The sequence below is a fragment of the Oncorhynchus mykiss genome, chromosome 11 (genome assembly GCF_013265735.2).
Source record: "Oncorhynchus mykiss isolate Arlee chromosome 11, USDA_OmykA_1.1, whole genome shotgun sequence".
NCBI lineage: Eukaryota > Metazoa > Chordata > Actinopteri > Salmoniformes > Salmonidae > Oncorhynchus > Oncorhynchus mykiss.
In genome coordinates, this window is record NC_048575.1 from 86,171,092 (window position 1) to 86,198,479 (window position 27,388).

Sequence of the window (27,388 nt, forward strand, 5' to 3'; positions counted from 1 at the left end):
CATAAATACTGGAGGCTGAGATAGGAAGGGTCGGAAGACACTGGCCCCGTCCAATGATACCCCCGGACAGGGTCAAACAGGCAGGATACTACCCCACCCACTTTGCCAAAGCACAGCCCCCACACCATTAGAGGGATGTCTTCAAACCACCAACTTCCTACCCTGAGACAAGGCTGAGTATAGCCCACGAAGATCTCCCCCACGGCACAAACCTGTATGCAAAGAGCGACAACTATTTTCCAATGTACGTTATACTCTCTCTTTTTGTTTCTCCAGACCCCGAAATTGTTGTTTCTCTTGATCCGGAGAAGGCTTTCGACCGGGTGGAGTGGGAAAATGTATTTAAGATTGTAGGAAGATTTGATTTTGGGTCCAATTTTATCTCATAGATACATCTGCTCTATTCTACTCCAACAGATAGCATGCACACCAACTCTAAACATTCAAAATGCTTCCCCCTCTCCAGAGGAACCCGTCAAGGGTGCACTATATCCCCGCTCCTTTTTGCACTTACGAACAGCTTTCTTTGGCCTTAAAATGATCACCATAATTCACTGGAATCACAAAGTGTCACTACTGACCTACTATTATATATCACCATGTAACCTCTGTCGATAGCATATAACACATTTGGATCATTCTCAGGTTACAGATTGAACATTCAGAAAAGTTAATGTTTTGCGATTAACCCCGCTGCCAAGCTAATTCCCCATGGCCTTTCCGTTTGTCGCCCTCTGGTTTTTACTATTTAGGTGTGAATATAACACATTCTCTAGCAACTCTCCATAAAACTATCTTTCCAAGATTAGTCACACGAGTTAAAGTAGATTTACAATGCTGGGATAGTCTGCCTCCCTCCTTAGCTGGCAGAATCCAATCTGTTAAAATGAACATTTCTATACCTTTTTCAATGTCTTCCGATCTTTCTTCTGAAATCATTTTTTACCAGATAGGCTCATCAGGTATTTTATCACCTAGGATAGGTAGAAAGAAGGGGATAAGATGGAGGATTGGCACTTCCAAATGTACTGCTTTACTATTGGCCAATATTCAAAAGAATATGATCTGGTGTAAGTACCAACTGGACCAACTTCATTAGAACTCCTGCCAATCATCCTCCCGTTCTGCCCTTGTGTCAAAGTATACTAGATATCACAGAAGGTTGGTGGCACCTTAATTAGGGAGAACAGGCTGTGATAATGATTGAGGCGGAATCAGTGGATTAGTTTCAAATACATTACCAGTCAACAGTTTGGACACACCTACTCATTCAAGGGTTTGTCTTTATTTTTTACTATTTTCTACATTGTAGAATAATAGTGAAGATGTCAAAACTATGAAATAACACATATGGAATCATGTAGTAACCAAAAAAGTGTTAAACAAATGAAAATATATGTTATATTTTAGATTCTTCAAAGTAGCCACACTTTTCATTGATGATAGCTTTGCACACTCTTGGCATTCTCTCAACCAGCTTCACCTGGAATGCTTTTCCAACAGTCTTGAAGGAGTTCTCACAAATGCTGAGCACTTGTTGGCTGCTTTCCCTTCACTCTGTGGTCCAATGAGCCTCGAAATTGAGCTCAAGTGCATCCTGCACTTCCATTGATCATCCTTGAGATGTTTCTAGAACTTGACTGGAGTCCTCCTGTTGTCCCACAGTTGACAGTGCATGTCAGAGCAAAAGCCATGAGTTCGAAGGAATTGTCCGTAGAGCTCCGAGACAGGATTGTGTCGAGGCACAGATCTGGGGAAGGGTACCAAAACATTTCTGCAGCATTGAAGGTCTCCAAGAACACAGTGGCCTCCATCATTCTTAAACAGAAGAAGTTTGGAACCACCAAGACTCATCCTAGAGCTGGCCGCAGCCAAGCTGAGCATTCAGTCGAGAAGGGCCTTGGCTCCAAAGTTCCTCTGTTGAGATGGGAGAACCTTCCAGAAGGACAACCATCTCTGCAGAATTCCACCAATCAGGCCTTTATGGTAGAGTGGCCAGACAGAAGCCACTCCTCAGTAAAAGGCACATGACAGGCCACTTGGAGTTTGCCAAAAGGCACCTAAAGGACTCTCATCATGGCCGGTGTGTCTCCTCATATTTATACCCCAGTGAAACAGGAAGTCATGGCTCACCACTTAAGTGTTCCTAATCACTCAGGTGAACTTAAAAACGTAAAATATTAATGGGAATATACTTCAGTTAGATTTTACTCATAATAATTTCTAGGGGTGCCAATAATTGTGGCACACATGTTTCGGAGAAAATCTTTATTTCACATTCATTTTTTTTCAATCATTTTACTTCAAATAAACGCTAGATTTTGTTCTAATATTTTCAAATATTATTAGCCCATTTTGCTCATATTTACCAAGGGTGCCAATATTAGCGGAAGGCATTGTATATCTCATTAGTTAGGTGTTACACCCAGATATCTCTCATTAGTTAGAAGGTGTTACATCTAGATATATCATTAGTTAGAAGGTGTTACATCCTGATATCTGATTAGCCAGGTGCTACATCCTGATATCTGATTAGCCGGGTGCTACATGCAGATGTCTGATTAGCCAGGTGCTACATCCTGATATCTGATTAGCCAGGTGCTACATCCTGATATCTGATTAGCCAGGTGCTACATCCTGATATCTGATTAGCCAGGTGCTACATCCTTATATCTGATTAGCCAGGTGCCACATCCTGATATCTGATTAGCAAGGTGCTACATCTTGATATCTCATTAGCCAGGTGCTACATTCAGATATCTCATTAGCTGGTGTCACATGCAGATATCTCATTAGCTAGGTGTTACTTCCAGATATCTCATTAGTTAGATGATGTTACATCCATATATCCGAATAGTTAGGTGACCGATCGGTTCGAGTCGGTCTAATGTAGCAAAATTTGAAATGTTTTTTACATTAGATAAAATTAGAGACTCAGAGCTAGAACATGGTATATCATACACTATAGTTGAGGAACAATGGGAAAGTAATTCTGCTTTGAAAATTGGTCAACTTGTAACGTCACTTTTGAGAAAATGTCTACACCCATTCAGCATCATTCACACCCTCTTCAGCTTTATCCCCAGCCATCTCTTTAAGGATTCACATGTGAGGCCATGCACTAAACAACCAAAGAGTTCAAGACTAAAGGCTGGTTTATACTACGGGTGTGTTGGTAAATGTAATCTGGAGTGCCAGAGTGTGCTCTGGGCGTTGGTAAACTCAGATTGTTGTCAGATTGGCCGTTCGTAAATTCAAAGTGTTTTGCTCTCAGAGCTTTTAGAGCTGACACTGACGCTCTGGCCCAAGGTTTGATCAAAGTATTCTGACCTCAAAATGGCAGTCAAATACCCAAGCTAACTGGCTTGAGTGCTTTGAAATCGGCGTAGATTACCAGAGAGAATTTACCAGCTACGTCTATCGACAGTTGTCGCAGTAACGTCGTAAACATTCTATTGAAATAGTTACTTGCATATTGGAGTCTTTTGTTTAGACATGTAGCTAGCCATCTAACTAAACAATGAACCATAATCCCAACTCATAATGTTACTACCCTGCAGGAATCTACAGGTAGCTAACCAACCAGGTTCAATGTTAGCTAGCTAGCTAACATTAGGCTTTACCTAGGCTTTAACACCTTAGGCTATTTCCCTAACATCTGGAACTAAGGACTAATAACTAAGAAAATTAGATACAAAATAATTAGTGTAATTTGTATCAAATGCAACCTTAAATTACAATTTAGGCAAAGAAGACAAACTCAAGCTCTAGCATTCATTGAATCAGATGGCTCATTTATCACAAAACCCACTGATATTGCCAACTACTTTAATGATTCTTTCCCAGAGGGGGGCTCAAGATGGTGTGATAATGGAGTCACTTAAGAAGGCGGCATGAGAGGGTGGAACATTTCTAGCTGAGGAACAATTTGAGGGTTTTCTCACAAAGTTGATAAAGTTTATCATTTTAGGCTGCAGTTGAATACCCCAACCAAGGAGCAACTTCCAAAGAAGCTGAGAAGTGACCCATCAATGAGCCAGCTACAGGACAACATCGTCTGCATCCTCACAGCTAAAATCAAAGCGAGAGCAGATAACATCATGGATTTGGTATAAAAGAACACTGTCAGTATCGTTAACCTGAAGAAATCGATTAATTTCAGTGCTGAGGAAGTAAAAACTCTGAAGCAGCAGAACGCAACATTCAGGTTGCAAAGCAGGAGCTGAAACTCACTGAAAGTGAGTCAAAGGTAAACAAGAATGACCGGTATAGTCGGAGATGGAATCTTCGAATTCATGGAACAGCAGAAAAATCTGACGAGAACATCAAAGCAAGAGTGAAGGACATTTGCAGGGCAATAGTCCCGGAAGAGGAGCGAAATGTTGTTGCAGGTTCTCTGGATGTAGTGTACCGCCTGGGTGAGAGATGGGGAAAACAACTAGCCACCACGACCAGTGATCATGAGATTCATCTCCAGGACAGCGAGGGATATGACATGGAAAAGTGCAAAGAAATATGACTATTAAAAGAACGACAACCTGAGGTTCAAGGAGGATCTGACAGCATCTGACAAAGAAGCTCGGAATCGTCTGTGGCCGATGATTGAGAGAGCAAGGAAGGAAGGGAAAAGTGCATACTTTGATGGGAGCTAAAGCTTTTGTTAATGGAAGGGAAATTCACGCTGACGCCTAGTTTGTTGACTGCTGGATTTATCAAGTGAGTTGTGCAGGACTGAGTTTTATTTGCATTCGATAAAAGTTTAATATTTCTTGAGGAAAGAGCATTGCTTGTGAGCCAAACTTTTACTTATTTTTTAATGGCAGGGAAATTCGCACCGACACTTAATGTTAACTTGATGGCTATTCGTTTTATCAATTTACGGCACAATGTTATTTGCAATTGTATGAAAATATATATATATATATATAATTTATGTCAAACACTTGCAAAAGACTGTTTTTATTTGCAACTAGTAAGAACATTTCTTTTTGTAAAAGTTTAATATTAATATTAATGAATTATTAATATTCTTCATATAGTGATAGTAAATGTCCATTTCTGTTTTTTCTCTTAACATCATGGACATCAGGGGAATCTGTAATATTTGAAAAGGAAATCTTTATTTTTGTATTGTAAGGGTAAGAGTGCTGACTTTTATTTAATTCAAGAAACTCATGCCTGTTCCACAGCGTTTTGGAAGTGTCAATGGGGTTTTCATTTGGTACTAATGGGTCAGCAGGTGTCGCTATTTTAAAAGGAAACTTTAAGAGTCAAAATCAAATCAAATTGTATTGGTTACATACACATGGTTAGCAGATGTTAACGCGAGTGTAGTAATACCCGTGCAGTAATATCTAACAAGTAATCTAACAATTTCACAACAACTACCTTATAAACAAGTATAAAGGAATGAATAAGAATATGTACATATAAATATATGGATGAGAGATGGTACAGAACGGCATAGGCAAGATGCAGTATACGGTATATACATATGAGATGAGTAATGTTGGGTATGTAAACATTGTATAAAGTGGCATTGTTTAAAGTGGCTAGAGATACAATAATTACATAATAATAATAATAATAATAATAACTACATCCAATTTTTTATTATTAAAGTGGCTAGAGATTTGAGTCAGTATATTGGCAGCAGCCACTCAATGTTAGTGGTGGCTGTTTAACAGTCTGATGGCCTTGAGATAGAAGCTGTTTTTCAGTGTCTCGGTCCCAGCTTTGATGCACCTGTACTGACCTCGCCTTCTGGATGATAGCGGGGTGAACAGGCAGTGGCTCGGGTGGTTGTTGTCTTTGATGATATTTTTGGCCTTCCTGTGACATCGGGTGGTGTAGGTGTCCTGGAGGGCAGGTAGTTTGCCCCCGGTGATGCGTTGTGCAGACCTCACTACCCTCAGGAGAGCCTTACGGTTGTGGGCGGAGCAGTTGCCGTACCAGGCGGTGATACAGCCCGACAGGATGCTCTCGATTGTGCGTCTGTAAAAGTTTGTGAGTGTTTTTGGGGACAAGCCGAATTTCTTTAGCTATTGGTAGATGTCAACCACGTTCAATTCATTGTTGGAAATACTTATGCTTCCAATAACAAGTCAAGTAACTGTATTTTATACAGAGACATTGAGAGGAAAATAAGTAAAATTATGTCTAAATTTACATTGGCCAAAGAAATATGGGGTGGAGATTTTAACACAGTATTACATGATAATCTAGATAGATGGCCTCCTGAGGACAGCAATTATGTTTGTGAGATTAGGAATATATGTCTAAGGTTAGGTGTTCTAGATATTTGGAGACATAAGAACCCAGATAAGATTATGTTTACATGGAGTACCAAAGATTTATCTATACAATCCCGTATTGATTTCTGGCTGATATCTGAAGATATGGCTGACAAGGTTGATACAGTCTCGATTGAACCATCGATTTTAACAGACCACAAAGGGATCTCAATAAAGATAAATATGCACGGTTTGTCAACCAAAAAAAGTTAGTAAAGGTTACTGGAAAATGAACAAGACTTTACTAGAGAATGAAGTATTTAAGGAAGTAGCAGGAATAAGTGATAAATAAAGGAATTAGTGCCTGTGTTATGAATACGTTTGGAAGTTACTGGGACCTAATGAAATTTGATTAAGGCTTTTGACTATTTCAATGGGGAAAGAAATTGCTCGTGCCAAGAGAGAGAAAGAATATGACATCATGAAGGGAATAGTGGATTATACTAAAAGAAAGTGAACTAACTAATCAGGATTTACTGGAGCTATCATCATTGCAAATGCAGTCAGACTGTATCTACAAGGAAAAGGCCCAGGGACCGTTTGTAAGATCAAGATGAAAATGGATAGAAGAGGGAGAGAAAAATACAAAATATTTATTTAATTTAGAAAAAAAGGGAAGGCAAAAAGACTTCCATATTTCAATTAATTATCAATAATACTCCCAATGAAAATCCCCAAAAAAATCTCTCAGCATGTTGCCTAGTTTTATCAAAATCTGTACACATCAGCCCAGCCAACTTCCAATATGAATATTTTCTTAGACAATATAGCAAACATTGTGATGATGAGTTATCTGAAATTGAGATAAAAGACTATATTAAAAACATTAAGGACAATAGGTCCCCTGGAAATGATGGTTTAATAAACAAGTTTTATAAAGCATTCAATGATAAATGGATTCCTTTCATTCTTGCTATGTTTCAAGAATCAATAGAAAAAGGGGAGTTACCGGCTTCCTTAAAGCAAGGTGTAATTACTTTGATTCCCAAACCTAATAAGGATAGTCTTTATATAGGCAACTGGAGACTCATTAGCCTGTTGAATAATGATGGGAAATTATTTGTCCTTGTATTTGCTAAGAGGTTGAAACAAGGCTTGCATCATATAATTGATGAAGGACAATCTGGTTTTATGCATGGTCGACACATTAGTAATAACATCAGGTTGATCACAGATATGATTGACTATAATGACCTCGTCCTTGATGATAGTAGAACTGTATAACATGAGTTTATGTTCAAAGCAATATGTTTTTTGGAGTTTGGTGACTATTTTCTGAAAGCATTCAAAACCTTATATAGTGGTTGTACTAGCTCTGTAAAATTAGGTCACGGGACAACCCAAAGATTTGATATTGGCCATGGCATTAGGCAGGGCTGCCCAATTAGTCCATTTGTATTTTTATTGGTTGCTCAAATTATGGCCCTTCATATCAAGAAAGGGCATTTTCAAGGTGTTTCAGCACTTGGCAATGCATTTAAACTATGTCAACTGGCTGATGATACCACCATATTTTAAAGAGACAGGAATGAGGTTTCTAAAGCAGTTTCTTGTATTGAAGACTTTTCCTTAGTTTCAGGTTTGAAAATTAATATCAATAAGTCAGTCCTATTTCCACTCAAGGATTGTGTTTTACAGGAAGTATATGGTATCCCACTTAAAGATAAGGTTACTTATCTTGGAATTGTTATAAGCAAGGATTAAAAACCATGGAGTGAATTCAACTTTAACCCCATTATTATTATTGATTTAAAAATCGTTTGAGAATAAAAGGATTTTGGTTGGTCAGTTACTGAATGAGGATGCTTACGATCGTTGTATTGAGGAGACCAAAACGCAGCGTTGTGTGAATGCATGATTTAATGATTGATGAAAAAAACAAGAAGTACACTAAGACAAACAAACAAACTAACCAAACACTATAGAAACTGAGTGCTAACATAACATAGACAATAACCCACAAACCACAATACAAAACAGGCTACCTAAACATGGTTCCCAATCAGAGACAACGACAAACACCTGCCACTGATTGAGAACCATATCAGGCCAAAACACATAGAAATAGACAAACTAGACATACAACATAGAATGCCAGCTCATATCACACCCTGACCAAACAAAATATAGAAACAAACAACGCAAATCATGGTCAGAGTGTGACAGTACCCCCCCCCCCCCCTAAGGTGCGGACTCCGACCGCAAAATCTAAACCTATAGGGGAGGGTCTGGGTGGGCATCTGGCCGCGGTGGCGGCTTTGGCGCGGGACGTGGACCCCACTCCACCATAGTCATTGTCCTCTTCAAGGGCCTCTTTGGAGTGACGACCCTTGCCTCCGACCTTGGCCCTAGGACCCTAATTAAAGGCCACACTGGACTGAGGAGCGCCTCTGGACTGAGGGGCAGCTCCGGACTGAGGGGCAGCTCCGGACTGAGGTGCATCTCCGGACTGAGGGGCAGCTCCGGACTGACGGGCAGCTCCGGACTGAGGGGCATCTCCGGACTGAGGGGCAGCTCCGGACTGAGGGGCAGCTCCGGACTGATTGACGGCTCTGGCGGATCCTGGCTGGTTGACGGCTCTGACGGCTCCTGGCTGGCTGACGGCTCTGGCGGCTCCTGGCTGGCTGGCGGGTCTGGCGGCTCCTGACTGACTGGCGGCTCTGGCGGTTCAGGGCAGACTGGCGGCTCTGGAGGCTCAGGGCAGACTGACGGCTCAGGGCAGACTGGGGGCTCTGACGACTCAGGGCAGACTGGCGGCTCTGACGGCTCAGGGCAGACTGGCGGCTCTGACGGCTCAGTGCAGACTGGCGGCTCTGGCGGCTCAGGGCAGACTGGCGGCTCAGGAAGACGGGAGACTCTGGCGGCTCAGGGCAGACGGGAGACTCTGGCGGCTCAGGGCAGACGGGAGACTCTGGCGGCTCAGGGCAGACGGGAGACTCTGGCGGCTCAGGACAGACGGGAGACTCTGGCAGCTCAGGACAGACGGGAGACTCTGGTGGCGCTGGGCAGGAGGAAGGCTCTGGCGGCACTGGACAGGCGGGAGCTCCGTCGGGCGGATGTCATGCCTCAGGCACCAACACAGCACCTCCCTCATAACTCTCTCCTCCAATCTCCCCATTAACTCCTTCACAGGGGGAGTTGGCTCAGGTCTGAATCCTGACTCTGCCACACTCCCGCTGTGCCCCCCCCAATACATTTTTGGGGCTGCCTCTCGGGCTACCAGCCGCGCTGCCGTGCTGCCTCCTCATACCGGCGCCTCTCTGCTTTCGCTGCCTCCATCTCTGCTTTGGGGCGGCGATATTCCCCTGGCTGTGCCCAGGGTCCTTCGCCATCCAGAATCTCCTCCCAAGTCCATGAGTCCTGCGTTCTTTGCCGCTGCTGAGTGCGAGTCAGAGTGTGACAATGAGGACGGATATCTACTCTCATATGGGGAATTTCTTGATAAGTTTAAAATTCAAATAAGAATATGCAATTGTTTTTGAGGGTTGTATATTTTTTAAATTCCTCTGTGGTCTAATTCAAAACCTAACTTCAATATGGCACTACTTTAAAATGAAAAACAAAAAGGATATTAAAACCTGTTGTGTTAATGATTATGATTTGTTTTGTAAGGATTTGTATGTATGCTTGTTTGCATGTAACTATTCCTATTTTGTTCGATATTCTTCCTCTGTGGATGGCCCTGTTTGAGGGGATAATGAGGATGGATATTCTTCCTCTGTGGATGGCCCTGTTTGAGGAGGGGATAATGAGGATGGGTATCCCTGGCAGGGATTTAAACCTTGGATCAAGGTGCTGTAGCTCTGTGAAGGTAGTCTAGAAGATCCCGGTCTGTGTATCTTCTCTCCAAGTCCTGAGTGATGGCTGCCTTGGCCTCCCTGATGGTTGCACTGTCCTCAGGACCTGGTGCCATGGATTTGAGAATCATTGTCTTCAGTGGGAGAATTATTGATGAGGTGGGATTTGTTTCACTGCTCATGAAAGTTGTCATTGTTCTCAGGGGGGTTGAGTAGCTGAATGAGTTCTCCTGCCGGCTCCAGTTCACTGTCAGTCAGCATGGCTATGTCTTTGACCGACTTCTTCACAGCCTTGTCCAATACAGCAGAGTAGCTGGCCGGTTGCTGCTCCACATAACATTCCAACATGTCATGTACGGTATTCCAACGGGTTGTGACATCATGGATTCATTTGTGTCATGGTTTTCTCGAGCATCTCTTGCTTGACTGTCAAAACTTGGTGAGCGGTTGTGCTTTTGTGAAAAAAAAGACACGACTTTTCCGACCTTCCCCAGGAGGCGGGACACTGCCTTGATGAGTGACTGCCCTCTTGGCAGCAAGGTTCAGAATGTGTGCAAAAAACATCCAATATGGGGCCCAAACCCGTCAGCTTCACGGATGACATTTACAATGTTTTGTACGTTATCTGCAGTGGCTGGGATGGTGATATTTGGTCTCTCTAGCTCCCACTCAGTCACAGCATTCATTCATTCTAGGGCTAAGTGTGCGCTTGTAGGACTCACAGTGAGGTAGCTTTGAGTACATAGTGAACCGTCACAGAGAGGTAGCTTTGAGTACATAGTGAACCGTCACAGTGAGGTAGCTTTGAGTACATAGTGAACCGTCACAGAGAGGTAGCTTTGAGTACATAGTGAACCGTCACAGTGAGGTAGCTTTGAGTACATAGTGAACCGTCACAGTGAGGTAGCTTTCAGTACATAGTGAACCGTCACAGAGAGGTAGCTTTGAGTACATAGTAAACCGTCACAGAGAGGTAGCTTTGAGTACATAGTGAACCGTCACAGTGAGGTAGCTTTGAGTACATAGTGAACCGTCACAGTGAGGTAGCTTTGAGTACATAGTGAACCGTCACAGAGAGGTAGCTTCCAGTACATAGTGAACCGTCACAGTGAGGTAGCTTTGAGTTGCTCTGGAGGTCCAACTATCAGTGGAGAGAATTAGATAGGGTGTCTGTGTCAATTCCTTTTCAACTTCTCTCCGTAATGTTTCATAGAGTTGGGGAATTACTTTGTTGCTGAAATGTGTGAAGGGAGGGGTCATTGTAACAAGGTAAAAAAATGAATAATCAGGTGATGAAATCCTGAGTAGGATTTGTGGACTAACTAATGGGGATCCATAATAAACCCCAGGAAGAGTAGCTGCTGCCTTGGCAGGAACTAATGGGGATCCATAATAAACCCCAGGAAGAGTAGCTGCTGCCTTGGCAGGAACTAATGGGGATCCATAATAAACCCCAGGAAGAGTAGCTGCTGCCTTGGCAGGAACTAATGGGGATCCATAATAAACCCCAGGAAGAGTAGCTGCTGCCTTGGCAGGAACTAATGAGGATCCATAATAAACCCCAGGAAGAGTAGCTGCTGCCTTGACAGGAACTAATGGGGATATATAATTAATACCAATGCTCTTAATAACACATAAATAAAATGCCTGTATGCAGATGACCTGCTGTCCCCAACAAAAGAGAGGTTACAGCAACAATTAGATCATCTGCAACAGCTGTCATACCTGACAATCAATACATTTTCCAGAAAATGTCCAGATGTCAGGGAAACCAGTAACCATTTTTACCGGGCTCTACACAAACACATATTTGGGTCAAAAAAATCTGCTCCACAGGGAACTTCAACCTAGCCCTGAATGAACTAAAAGACAACCACCTAAAAGGAAGTGATGCCCACACATTCCACCACCTACAGAGAGATGAACCTGGAGAAGAGTCCCCTCAGCCAGCTGGTCCTGGGGCTCTGTTAACAAACACAAATAGACTCCACAGAGCCACAGGACAGCAACACAACTAGACCCAACCAAATCATGAGAAAACTAAAAGATAATTACTTGACACATTGGAAAGAATTAAGAATTTGTCCCTAAACAGACACGGTGGCACAATACCAGACCACTGTGACTGGTGCTGAGCAATTAGTGCTTTTTAATGGTCAGTTCAGTTTCGCTTTTGAAAATAAATCGCTGTTTTTGATTTTGGTTTACACTTTTGGGGGGACATTAAATGCACTATGCATTATGTGGGTTGAATGCTATAACAACACAGAATAAAACAATGAATAAAAGTCCCATGATTGTAGTGACTGTTCATTACTGCTGATCACTCAGCAGGAGCAGTAGAGATACTCAAGACAACTGACATTTACTCCTGAGGTGCTGTCTTGCTGCACCCTCTACAACTACTGTGATTATTATTATTGGACCATGCTGGTCATTTATGAACATTTGAACATCTTGGCCATGTTCTGTTATAATCTCCACCCGGCACAGCCAGAAGAGGACTGGCCACCCCTCATAGCCTGGTTCCTCTCTAGGTTTCTTCCTAGGTTTTGGCCTTTCTAGGGACATTTTGGTCTGTTTGTCGTAGCCACCATCAGCAGAAGGGCCATATAAATACATTTGAGTTGATGAACCATCATTCATTCACATGACTTTACTTTATTAAAAATACAAAAATTATTTGATGACTTTACCATTTCATTCCAAGTCATCATCTCATCTCTATAGAGCAGCTGTCTGACAAAATCACTATTTTAGTAGTTCTTCAAAGGTAAATAAGGCGTACTTTTATGACTGCTGAATACCAACTATTAAATAACTTAGATTCATTATTTTCAGGCTCAGGAAGCAACTGCTTTCAATCCCTCTCCATCTCACGTTCTCTCTTCTCTCAGTCTCCATGTTTGCTCCGGCACAAACCGGACAAGTTTAAGCAGGCACGCAATGGATTATGGTCATTGGAGTTAATTACCACGTTTTCTGCGTTTAAACTATGTAGAATATTGCCATGTTGGAAACTACAACTCCCTACCACATCACACAGTTCAGGCTTCCTCTGATTTATCTCTACAGAAACTACAACTCCCTACTACATCACACAGTTCAGGCTTCCTCTGATTTTATCTCTACAGAAACTACAACTCCCTACTACATCACACAGTTCAGGCTTCCTCTGATTTTATCTCTACAGAAACTGCACATCGAACTCACAGAAAGAAAAACAAACTAAATGGAATTCAAATAATTGAACCTACGTCGGTCAATTTTATAGTTATTTAATTAAAACCAAAAAATAACAGACATTTTGGTAATCGCTCAGCTTAAACCGTGACTGACCCAAAATGAAGAAAATCCTTGACTATGTACAGACTCAGTGAACATAACCTTGCTATTGAGAAAGGCTGCCGTAGGCAGACCTGGCTCTCAAGAGAAGACAGGCTATGTGCACACTGCCCACAAAATGAGGTGGAAACTGAGCTGCACTTCCTGCCAAATGTATGACCATATTAGAGACACATACAGTGCCTTGCGAAAGTATTCGGCCCCCTTGAACTTTGCGACCTTTTGCCACATTTCAGGCTTCAAACATAAAGATATAAAACTGTATTTTTTTGTGAAGAATCAACAACAAGTGGGACACAATCATGAAGTGGAACGACATTTATTGGATATTTCAAACTTTTTTAACAAATCAAAAACTGAAAAATTGGGCGTGCAAAATTATTCAGCCCCTTTACTTTCAGTGCAGCAAACTCTCTCCAGAAGTTCAGTGAGGATCTCTGAATGATCCAATGTTGACCTAAATGACTAATGATGATAAATACAATCCACCTGTGTGCAATCAAGTCTCCGTGTAAATGCACCTGCACTGTGATAGTCTCAGAGGTCCGTTAAAAGCGCAGAGAGCATCATGAAGAACAAGGAACACACCAGGCAGGACCGAGATATTGTTGTGAAGAAGTTTAAAGCCGGATTTGGATAGAAAAAGATTTCCCAAGCTTTAAACATCCCAAGGAGCACTGTGCAAGCGATAATATTGAAATGGAAGGAGTATCAGACCACTGCAAATCTACCAAGACCTGGCCATCCCTCTAAACTTTCAGCTCATACAAGGAGAAGACTGATCAGAGATGCAGCCAAGAGGCCCATGATCACTCTGGATGAACTGCAGAGATCTACAGCTGAGGTGGGAGACTCTGTCCATAGGACAACAATCAGTCGGATATTGCACAAATCTGGCCTTTATGGAAGAGTGGCAAGAAGAAAGCCATTTCTTAAAGATATCCATAAAAAGTGTTGTTTAAAGTTTGCCACAAGCCACCTGGGAGACACACCAAACATGTGGAAGAAGGTGCTCTGGTCAGATGAAACCAAAATTGAACTTTTTGGCAAAAATGCAAAACGTTATGTTTGGCGTAAAAGCAACACAGCTGAACACACCATCCCCACTGTCAAACATGGTGGTGGCAGCATCATGGTTTGGGCCTGCTTTTCTTCAGCAGGGACAGGGAAGATGGTTAAAATTGATGGGAAGATGGATGGAGCCAAATACAGGACCATTCTGGAAGAAAACCTGATGGAGTCTGCAAAAGACCTGAGACTGGGACGGAGATTTGTCTTCCAACAAGACAATGATCCAAAACATAAAGCAAAATCTACAATGGAATGGTTCAAAAATAAACATATCCAGGTGTTAGAATGGCCAAGTCAAAGTCCAAACCTGAATCCAATCGAGAATCTGTGGAAAGAACTGAAAACTGCTGTTCACAATTGCTCTCCATCCAACCTCACTGAGCTCGAGCTGTTTTGCAAGGAGGAATGGGAAAAAATGACAGTCTCTCGATGTGCAAAACTGATAGAGACATACCCGAAGCGACTTACAGCTGTAATCGCAGCAAAAGGTGGCGCTACAAAGTATTAACTTAAGGGGGCTGAATAATTTTGCACGCCCAATTTTTCAGTTTTTGATTTGTTAAAAAAGTTTGAAATATCCAATAAATGTCGTTCCACTTCATGATTGTGTCCCACTTGTTGTTGATTCTTCACAAAAAAATACAGTTTTATATCTTTATGTTTGAAGCCTGAAATGTGGCAAAAGGTCGCAAAGTTCAAGGGGGCCGAATACTTTCGCAAGGCACTGTATTTCCAACAGATTACAAAGACCCATAATGGTATTTTAGATTTGTCGAATTTATCTACACAATCAATCTAAAGTCAGCTGTGGATCGAAGCTGTGATATTATGTGAGATAAGATTTACTTGCAGCATAGATAAACCAACCCCACCCATGGTTTTATCCTCTACCAACCAACCAGCTAAATGTAAAGGTGGTTTTATCCTCTACCAACCAACCAGATAAATGTAAAGGTGGTTTTATCCTCTACCAACCAACCAGCTAAATGTAAAGGTGGTTTTATCCTCTACCAACCAACCAGCTAAATGTAAAGGTGGTTTTATCCTCTACCAACCAACCAGCTAAATGTAAAGGTGGTTTTATCCTCTACCAACCAACCAGCTAAATGTAAAGGTGGTTTTATCCTCTACCAACCAACCAGCTAAATGTAAAGGTGGTTTTATCCTCTACCAACCAACCAGCTAAATGTAAAGGTGGTTTCATCTTCTACCAAACAACCAGCTAAATGTAAAGGTGGTTTTATCCTCTACCAACCAACCAGCTAAATGTAAAGGTGGTTTTATCCTCTACCAACCAACCAGATAAATGTAAAGGTGGTTTTATCATCTACCAACCAACCAGCTAAATGTAAAGGTGGTTTTATACTCTACCAACCAACCAGATAAATGTAAAGGTGGTTTTATCATCTACCAACCAACGAGATAAATGTAAAGGTGGTTTTGTCATCTATCAACCAACCAGATAAATGTAAAGGTGGTTTTATCATCTACCAACCAACCAGATAAATGTAAAGGTGGTTTTATCATCTACCAACCAACCAGCTAAATGTAAAGGTGGTTTTATCATCTACCAACCAACCAGATAAATGTAAAGGTGGTTGTATCCTCTACCAACCAACCAACCAGCTAAATGTAAAGGTGGTTTTATCCTCTACCAACCAACCAGCTAAATGTAAAGGTGGTTTTATCATCTACCAACCAACCAGCTAAATGTAAAGGTGGTTTTATCCTCTACCAACCAACCAACCAGCTAAATGTAAAGGTGGTTTTATCCTCTACCAACCAACCAGCTAAATGTAAAGGTGGTTTTATCCTCTACCAACCAACCAGCTAAATGTAAAGGTGGTTTTATCCTCTACCAACCAACCAGCTAAATGTAAAGGTGGTTTTATACTCTACCAACCAGCTAAATGTAAAGGTGGTTTTATCCTCTACCAACCAACCAGATAAATGTAAAGGTGGTTTTATCCTCTACCAACCAGCCAGCTAAATGTAAAGGTGGTTTTATCCTCTACCAACCAACCAGCTAAATGTAAAGGTGGTTTTATCCTCTACCAACCAACCAGCTAAATGTAAAGGTGGTTTTATCCTCTACCAACCAACCAGCTAAATGTAAAGGTGGTTTTATACTCTACCAACCAGCTAAATGTAAAGGTGGTTTTATCCTCTACCAACCAACCAGCTAAATGTAAAGGTGGTTTTATCCTCTACCAACCAACCAGCTAAATGTAAAGGTGGTTTTATCATCTACCAACCAACCAGATAAATGTAAAGGTGGTTTTATCCTCTACCAACCAACCAGCTAAATGTAAAGGTGGTTTTATCCTCTACCAACCAACCAGCTAAATGTAAAGGTGGTTTTATCCTCTACCAACCAACCAGCTAAATGTAAAGGTGGTTTTATCCTCTACCAACCAACCAGATAAATGTAAAGGTGGTTTTATCCTCTACCAACCAACCAGATAAATGTAAAGGTGGTTTTATCCTCTACCAACCAACCAGCTAAATGTAAAGGTGGTTTTATCCTCTACCAACCAACCAGCTAAATGTAAAGGTGGTTTTATCCTCTACCAACCAACCAGCTAAATGTAAAGGTGGTTTTATCCTCTACCAACCAACCAGCTAAATGTAAAGGTGTTTTTATCCTCTACCAACCAACCAGCTAAATGTAAAGGTGGTTTTATCCTCTACCAACCAACCAGCTAAATGTAAAGGTGGTTTTATCCTCTACCAACCAACCAGATAAATGTAAAGGTGGTTTTATCATCTACCAACCAACCAGATAAATGTAAAGGTGGTTTTATCATCTACCAACCAACCAGCTAAATGTAAAGGTGGTTTTATACTCTACCAACCAACCAGCTAAATGTAAAGGTGGTTTTAGCCTCTACCAACCAGATAAATGTAAAGTTCTATATTGTACATTGTTATTCTTTGTACAAGATGGATTTTCTGTGCTGTTAACATCTGTCAAACCGCATAAAGACAACAATGAATGTTCCCTGTTTAATCTGCTGTTAACAGAATGTGTGTTGATCTCTCCTGTATGCCCTCAGAAGCTCCACCTGACATGTGCTAATAAAATAATTAAGATGTAATTAGTAGATAAACCCTGCAGCAGAGCGCAGCGCTGGGTAATCAACCATAAAACCACAGAACGACGGAACAACAACACATTTCTCTCTTGCTCTCATTTCTCTCCTCTCCTACAGCCTCTTTGTTCTACAGTGACATTTCAATATTGAGACTAGCTCACATGCAGTGCAACATCTCTGCCTGAGAAAGGTGTACCTAAAATATCACAAACACAGCTCTGCTGATTGAAGGCTCTGCAGCATTAGTCAGAGGGCCATTTTATTACAGAACAGTGGGGACTCTGCAGCATTAGTCAGAGGGCCATTTTATTACAGAACAGTGGGGACTCTGCAGCATTAGTCAGAGGGCCATCTTATTACAGAACAGTGGAGACTCTGCAGCATTAGTCAGAGGGCCATTTTATTACAGAACAGTGGGGACTCTGCAGCATTAGTCAGAGGGCCATTTTATTACAGAACAGTGGGGTGTAACGGTTTTCTTCATCTGAAGGAGAGGCGGACCAAAATGCGGCGTGGTGGTTATTCATGTTTTTAATAAAGATACATGAAATAACTAACAAAACAAGAAATGTGAAAACTCAAAACAGCCCTATCTGGTGCAAACACAGAGACAGGAACAATCACCCACAAACACACAGTGAAACCCAGGCTACCTAAGTATGATTCTCAATCAGAGACAACTAATGACACCTGCCTCTGATTGAGAACCATACTAGGCCGAAACATAGAAATACCCAAATCATAGAAAAACAAACATAGACTGCCCACCCAACTCACGCCCTGACCATACTAACTAAATACAAAACAAAGGAAATAAAGGTCAGAACGTGACATGGGGACTCTGCAGCATTAGTCAGAGGGACATTTTATTACAGAACAGTGGGGACTCTGCAGCATTAGTCAGAGGGCCATTTTATTACAGAACAGTGGGGACTCTGCAGCATTAGTCAGAGGGCCATTTTATTACAGAACAGTAGGGACTCTGCAGCATTAGTCAGAGGGCCATTTTATTACAGAACAGTGGGGACTCTGCAGCATTAGTCAGAGGGCCATCTTGGCTCAGCCATCAGGGGCTCTGCAGCATTAGTCAGAGGGCCATCTTGGCTCAGCCATCAGGGCCTCTGCAGCATTAGTCAGAGGACCATCTTGGCTCAGCCATCAGGGCCTCTGCAGCATTAGTCAGAGGACCATCTTGGCTCAGCCATCAGGGGCTCCGCAGCATTAGTCAGAGGACCATCTTGGCTCAGCCATCAGGGCCTCTGCAGCATTAGTCAGAGGACCATCTTGGCTCAGCCATCAGGGCCTCTGCAGCATTAGTCAGAGGACCATCTTGGCTCAGCCATCAGGGCCTCTGCAGCATTAGTCAGAGGACCATCTTGGCTCAGCCATCAGGGCCTCTGCAGCATTAGTCAGAGGACCATCTTGGCTCAGCCATCAGGGCCTCTGCAGCATTAGTCAGAGGACCATCTTGGCTCAGCCATCAGGGCCTCTGCAGCATTAGTCAGAGGGCCATCTTGGCTCAGCCATCAGGGGCTCTGCAGCATTAGTCAGAGGACCATCTTGGCTCAGCCATCAGGGGCTCTGCAGCATTAGTCAGAGGACCATCTTGGCTCAGCCATCAGGGGCTCTGCAGCATTAGTCAGAGGACCATCTTGGCTCAGCCATCAGGGCCTCTGCAGCATTAGTCAGAGGACCATCTTGGCTCAGCCATCAGGGCCTCTGCAGCATTAGTCAGAGGACCATCTTGGCTCAGCCATCAGGGCCTCTGCAGCATTAGTCAGAGGACCATCTTGGCTCAGCCATCAGGGCCTCTGCAGCATTAGTCAGAGGGCCATCTTGGCTCAGCAATCAGGGCCTCTGCAGCATTAGTCAGAGGACCATCTTGGCTCAGCCATCAGGGCCTCTGCAGCATTAGTCAGAGGACCATCTTGGCTCAGCCATCAGGGCCTCTGCAGCATTAGTCAGAGGACCATCTTGGCTCAGCCATCAGGGCCTCTGCAGCATTAGTCAGAGGGCCATCTTGGCTCAGCAATCAGGGCCTCTGCAGCATTAGTCAGAGGACCATCTTGGCTCAGCCATCAGGGCCTCTGCAGCATTAGTCAGAGGACCATCTTGGCTCAGCCATCAGGGCCTCTGCAGCATTAGTCAGAGGACCATCTTGGCTCAGCCATCAGGGCCTCTGCAGCATTAGTCAGAGGACCATCTTGGCTCAGCCATCAGGGGCTCTGCAGCATTAGTCAGAGGGCCATCTTGGCTCAGCCATCAGGGCCTCTGCAGCATTAGTCAGAGGACCATCTTGGCTCAGCCATCAGGGCCTCTGCAGCATTAGTCAGAGGACCATCTTGGCTCAGCCATCAGGATGCTACATCTCCATTACAGTGTCTGTCTGTTCACAGAAAAGCCAGGCTGAAGCAGGACATTTCCAAGTTTAGACTACAACATGCTTTAATAACACACACACACGTGCGCACGCACACACACACACCCGCACACCCGCACACACACGCACGCGCACGCACACGCACACACATACACACCACACATACACACACATACACACACACACACACACCACACATCACACATCACACATCACACAAGCTCAGAGGTTCCTACAGACAGGATATGGCCCAGTTTGAGGACAGGTACAGACATGGCATGAGTGTGACAGACTAGGCATGTCGGGAAGTAGCTACTAGCTACTGACATGAAGACTTTGAAAGCCTGTTTGACTACTGCTAATTAAACAGGCACTGCTGAGACAAACAGCCAACGACTAGTGTGTTCCTGTGTGTGTCCAGAGCAGAGCAGAATCACCCTGACAGCAGGGATAGAAGACCACAGACTGCCCTGACAGCAGAGGTAGAAGACCACAGACTGCCCTGACAGCAGAGGTAGAAGACCACAGACTGCCCTGACAGCAGAGGTAGAAGACCACAGACTGCCCTGACAGCAGAGGTAGAATACCACAGACTGCCCTGACAGCAAAGATAGAAGACCACAGACTGCCCTGACAGCAGAGATAGAAGACCACAGACTGCCCTGACAGCAGAGGTAGAAGACCACAGACTGCCCTTACAGCAGAGATAGAAGACCACAGACTGCCCTGACAACAGGGGCAGAAGACCACAGACTGCCCTGACAGCAGAGATAGAAGACCACAGACTGCCCTGACAGCAGAGATAGAAGACCACAGACTGCCCTGACAGCAGAGATAGAAGACCACAGACTGCCCTGACAGCAGAGATAGAAGACCACAGACTGCCCTGACAGCAGAGATAGAAGACCACAGACTGCCCTGACAGCAGAGATAGAAGACCACAGACTGCCCTGACAGCAGAGATAGAAGACCACAGACTGCCCTGACAGCAGAGATAGAAGACCACAGACTGCCCTGACAACAGGGGCAGAAGACCACAGACTGCCCTGACAGCAGAGATAGAAGACCACAGACTGCCCTGACAGCAGAGGTAGAAGACCACAGACTGCCCTGACAGCAGAGGCAGAAGACCACAGACTGCCCTGACAGCAGAGATAGAAGACCACAGACTGCCCTGACAGCAGAGATAGAAGACCACAGACTGCCCTGACAGCAGAGATAGAAGACCACAGACTGCCCTGACAGCAGAGATAGAAGACCACAGACTGCCCTGACAGCAGAGGTAGAAGACCACAGACTGCCCTGACAGCAGAGATAGAAGACCACAGACTGCCCTGACAGCAGAGATAGAAGACCACAGACTGCCCTGACAGCAGAGGTAGAAGACCACAGACCGCCCTGACAGCAGGGGTAGAAGACCACAGACTCAGTGGGAGCGTTGGGTTAGCACTGTGCTAACTGTCAGTACGCCCCATCGGCTCTGCCGATGGGAGATCCAGTCCATCTCTCTATCTGACTAGCAGCTATGCGCCACCCTCTGACCCTCTATTGGATCAACCAAATGGTGCAACTCAAAACCTAACCTCCATTTCTCAAGAGGTACAAGGCAGGGGTGTACCTTATCCCTGTATCTGTTTAAAGCACTATGTTAACATACTCAACAGACTGTGTGGGGAAAAAAACTCTCCAGCCAGAGAAAACCAGCCCGACCATCATCCAGAAAGACTCAGCATGTCCATTCATCCAGACTCACCTTGACAGAGATCTTTCCCTCATCCTTGGGCAGGTGTGCAGCCAGGAACCAGTCCCCGGGGAGGGGTGAGGTCACATTGAACACCCCTGTGGTGCGGTTTGGTAGAGTCCATGTGAGAGTGACTGCAAAGGACCCTGGGACGATGGTATCCTGTGGGAATCGCGTGTGGAGGGGGTTGATGACGGGAGGGGCTCCTGCTCTGAAGTACCTAGAGACAATAACAAACATCCTTTAGTTAATGCCGTAAAGTACAAGGACACAGACTTTTTAGTCATCACACACAGTGTAGACACAAATACACACACTTTGTGATAGTTATCTTCCCCAGGAAGACAGAGAGCTTTCATCATTTAGTGTGATCTAAAACCTGCAAGCTGTTGAAATTATGGGCTTCACTTTCCTCATTATATAAATGATAAATCAGAGGAGCAACTAGAGAATTAATTAGAGAGAGAGAAAGAGCAAGAGAGTAAGAGTGAGAGGGCGAGGGCGAGAGAGTGAGAGAGCAAGAGAGAGAGAGAGAAAGAGAGAGCGAGAGAGAGAGAAAGAGAGCAAGAGAGAGAGAGAGCAAGAGAGAGAGAGCGAGAGATAGAGAGAGAGCGAGAGAGAGAAAGAGAGCAAGAGAGAGAGCAAGAGAGAGAGCGCGAAAGAGAGCAAGAGAGAGAGAGCGAGAGAGAGCGAGAGAGCAAGAGAGAGAGCGAGTGAGAGAGCTCCGGTGAGAGAGAGAGGGTAAGAGAGATAGAATCAACTATTAAAGACTACCAGAACCTACTGAATTCTCAAATTACATTGAATGAACTACTAGACAAAATCCTCCAACCTAAAAGGTTTAAAAGGCCTCTGGTATTGATGGTATCCTAAATGAAATGCTAAAATATACAGACCACAAATTCCGGTTGGCTCTACTTAAACTCTATAAACTTTTAACTCTTTAACAAATAATATTTTCAAATCTAAATCACATTTTATTTGTCACATGACCTTTGTCACATGACCTTTGTCACATGACCTTTGTCACATGACCTTACAGTGAAATGCTTACTTACAGCCCTTAACCAACAATGAAGTTTTAAGAAAAATACCTAAAAAAATAGGAAATAAAAGTAACAAATAATTAAAGAGCAGCAGTAAAATAACAATAGTGAGACTATATACAGGGGGTACCGGTACAGAGTCAATGTGCAGGGAGCACCGGTTAGTTGAGGTAATTGAGGTAATATGTCCGTGTAGGTAGAGTTATTAAAGTGACTATGCATCGATAACAACAGAGAGTAGCAGCAGCATAAGGGGGGATGCAAATAGTCTGGGTAGCCATTTGATTAGATGTTCAGGACTCTTATGACTTGGGGGTAGAATCTGTTTAGAAGCCTCTTGGTTATAGACTTGGCACTCTGGTACCGCTTGCCGTGCGTTAGAAGGGAGAACAGTCTATGACTAGGGTAGCTGAAGTCTTGACAATTTTTAGGGCCTTCCTCTGACACCCCCTGGTATAGAGGTCCTGGATGGCAGGAAGCTTGGCCACAGTGATGTACTGGGCCATTCGCACTACCCTCTGTAGCGCCTTGCAGTCGAGGGGGCCGAGCAGTTGCCATACCAGGCAGTGATGCAACCAGTCAGGATGCTCTCGATGGTGCAGCTGTATAACTTTTTGAGGATCTGAGGACCCATGCTAAATCTTTTCAGTCTCCTGAGGGGGAATAGGTTTTGTCCTGGCATCTTCATGACTGTCTTGGTGTGCTTGGACCATGATAGTTTGTTGGGGATGTGGGCGCCGAGGAACTTGAAGCCACAATCTGCTCCACTACATCCCCGTCGATTAGAATGGGGGGGTGCTCGGTCCTCCTTTTCCTGTAGTCAACAATCATCTCATTTGTCTTGATCACGTTGAGGGAGAGGCTGTTGTCCTGGCACCACATGGCCAGGTCTCTGACCTCCTCCCTATAGGCGGTCTCGTTGTTGTCGGTGATCAGGGCAACTACTGTTGAGTCAACGGCAAACTTAATGATGGTGTTGGAGTCGTGTCTGGCCATGCAGTCATGAGTGAATAGGGAGTACAGGAAGGGACTGAGCATGGACCCCTGAGGGGCCCCCTGTGTTGAGTATCAGAGTGACAGATGTGTTGTTACCTACCCTTACCACCTGGGGGCGGCCAATCAGGAAGTCCAGGATCCAGCTGCAGAGGGAGGTGTTTAGTCCCAGGGTCCTTAGCTTATTGATGAGCTTTGAGGGCACTATGGTGTTGAACGCTGAGCTGTAGTGTCAATGAATAACATTCTCACATAAGTGTTCCTTTTGTCCAGATGTGAAAGGGAAATGTGGAGTTCAATAGAGATTCCACAATTTGTGGACCTGTTGGGGCGGAATGCAAATTAGAGTGGGTCTAGGGTTTCTGGGATAATGGTGTCGATGTCAGCCATGACCAGCCTTTCAAAGCACTTCATGGCTACAGACATGAGTGCTACAGGTCGGTTGTCATTTAGCCAGGTTAACTTAGTGTTCTTGGGTACAGGGACTATGGTGGTCAGTTTGAAACATGTTGGTATTACAGACTTAGACAGGGAGAGTTTGAAATGTCAGTGAAGACACTTGTGATTTGGTCAACGCATGCTTGGAGTACACGTCCTGGTAATCCGTCTGGTCCTGCGGCCTTGTGAATGTTGACCTGTTTGAAGGTCTTACTCACATCGGCTACAGAGAGTATGATCACACAGTCGTCCAGAACAGCTGATGCTCTCATGCATGTTTCAGTGTTACTTGCCTCGAAGCGAGCATAGAAGTAATTTAGCTCGTCTGGTAGGCTTGTGTCACTGGGAAGCTCGTGGCTGTGCTTCCCTTTGTAGTCTGTAATAGTCTGCAAGCCCTGCCACATTCAACGAGCATTGGAGCCGGTGTAGAATGATTCAATCTTAGTCCTGTATTGACACTTTGCCTGTTTGATGGTTCATCGAAGGGCATAGCGGGATTTCTTATAAGCTTCGTGGTTAGAGTCCGCTCCTTGAAAGTGGCAGCTCTACCCTTTAGCTCAGTGTGGATGTTGCCTGTAATCCATGGCTTCTGGTTGGGGTATGTACGTACAGTCAATGTGGGGACGATGTCATCGATGCACTTATTGATGAAACCAGTGACTGATATGGTACTACTACTAATCAGAAGAATCTAGGAACATATTCCAGTCTGTGCTAGCAAAACAATCCTGTAGTTTAGCATCTGCTTCATCTGACCACTTTTTATTGACGAGTCAATGTTACTTCCTGCTTTAGTTTTTACTTGTAAGCAGGAATCAGGAGGATAGAATTACGGTCAGACTTGACAAATGGAGGGAGAGGGAGAGCTTTGTACGCGTCTCTGTGTGTGGAGTAAAGGTGGTCTAGAATTTTGTTTCCTTATGGTTGCACATTTAAAATGCTGGTAGAAATTAGATAAATGGATTTAGTGGTCTACAGTTTATCATGAGATACTCTACTTCAGGCAAGCAAAAACTCGAGACGTCCTTAGATATCGTGCCTCAGCTGTTGTTTACAAATATACATAGACCGCCACCCCTTGTCTTACCAGAGGCTGCTGTTCTATCCAGCCGATACAGTGTATAACCCACCAGCTGTGTGTTATTCATGTCGTCGTTCAGCCACGACTCTGTGAAACATAAGATATTACAGTTTTTAATGTCCCGTTGGTAGGATATATGTGCTTGTAGTTCGTCCACTTTATTATCCAACGATTGTACGTTAGCCAACTGTACCGATGGCTGCTTGCCGCCGTATCCTCACAAGGCACCTCAACTTCCTTCCGCGATACCTGCGTCTCTTTCTCCTGCGAATGACGGGGATGAGGGCCTTCTCGGGTGTCTGGAGTAAATCCTTCTCGTCCAACTTGATAAAGAAAAATTCCTCGTCCAATTCGAGGTGAGTAATCGCTGTTCTGATTCCAGAAGTAGCATCAACATTATGTACAAAATAAGTTACAAACAATGCAAAAAATAATAATAAATAGCACCATCCCCGCCGGCGCCATTACATCATCCTCAGATCATCTGGAACCTTCTGGAACCGAGGGCTGATCAACATTACATCATCCTCAGTTCATCTGGAACCTTCTGGAACCGAGGGCTGATCACCATTACATCATCCTCAGATCATCTGGAACCTTCTGGAACCGAGGGCTGATCACCATTACATCATCCTCAGTTCATCTGGAACCTTCTGGAACCGAGGGCTGATCACCATTACATCATCCTCAGTTCATCTGGAACCTTCTGGAACCGAGGGCTGATCACCATTACATCATCCTCATCTTCTGGAACCGAGGGCTGATCACCATTACATCATCCTCATCTTCTGGAACCGAGGGCTGATCACCATTACATCATCCTCATCTTCTGGAACCTTCTGGAACCGAGGGCTGATCACCATTACATCATCCTCATCTTCTGGAACCTTCTGGAACCGAGGGCTGATCACCATTACATCATCCTCAGCTCTTCTGGAACCTGGTGGAACCGAGGGCTGATCACCATTACATCATCCTCATCTTCTGGAACCGAGGGCTGATCACCATTACATCATCCTCATCTTCTGGAACCGAGGGCTGATCACCATTACATCATCCTCATCTTCTGGAACCTTCTGGAACCGAGGGCTGATCAGCATTACATCATCCTCATCTTCTGGAACCGAGTGCTGATCAGCATTACATCATCCTCATTTCATCTGGAACCTTCTGGAACCGAGGGCTGATCACCATTTCATCATCCTCAGTTCATCTGGAACCTTCTGGAACCGAGGGCTGATCACCATTACATCATCCTCAGTTCATCTGGAACCTTCTGGAACCGAGGGCTGATCACCATTACATCATCCTCAGTTCATCTGGAACCTTCTGGAACCGAGGGCTGATCACCATTCCATCATCCTCAGTTCATCTGGAACCTTCTGGAACCGAGGGCTGATCACCATTACATCATCCTCAGTTCATCTGGAACCTTCTGGAACCGAGGGCTGATCACCATTACATCATCCTCATCTTCTGGAACCGAGGGCTGATCACCATTACATCATCCTCATCTTCTGGAACCGAGGGCTGATCACCATTACATCATCCTCATCTTCTGGAACCTTCTGGAACCGAGGGCTGATCACCATTACATCATCCTCATCTTCTGGAACCGAGGGCTGATCACCATTACATCATCCTCAGCTCTTCTGGAACCTTCTGGAACTGAGGGCTGATCACCATTACATCATCCTCATCTTCTGGAACCGAGGGCTGATCACCATTACATCATCCTCATCTTCTGGAACCGAGGGCTGATCACCATTACATCATCCTCATCTTCTGGAACCTTCTGGAACCGAGGGCTGATCAGCATTACATCATCCTCATCTTCTGGAACCGAGTGCTGATCACCATTACATCATCCTCAGCTCATCTGGAACCTTCTGGAACCGAGGGCTGATCACAATTACATCATCCTCATCTTCTGGAACCGAGGGCTGATCACCATTACATCATCCTCAGCTCATCTGGAACCTTCTGGAACCGAGGGCTGATCACCATTACATCATCCTCATCTTCTGGCACCGAGGGCTGATCACCATTACATCATCCTCATCTTCTGGAACCTTCTGGAACCGAGGGCTGATCACCATTACATCATC

The 27,388-nt window shown here is 44.1% G+C and overlaps 1 protein-coding gene across 1 annotated transcript in view; it reads right to left on the minus strand.

Annotated features, from left to right (window-relative positions):
* The window catches only part of tmem8b (transmembrane protein 8B), a 190,897-nt gene that overhangs the window by 129,350 nt on the left and 34,159 nt on the right, over positions 1–27,388 (minus strand). Inside the window, exon 2 of the mRNA XM_036936604.1 lies at positions 21,735–21,942. The gene's annotated coding sequence lies outside the window, so the exon portion shown is untranslated. The remainder of the gene's footprint in view (positions 1–21,734; positions 21,943–27,388) is intronic.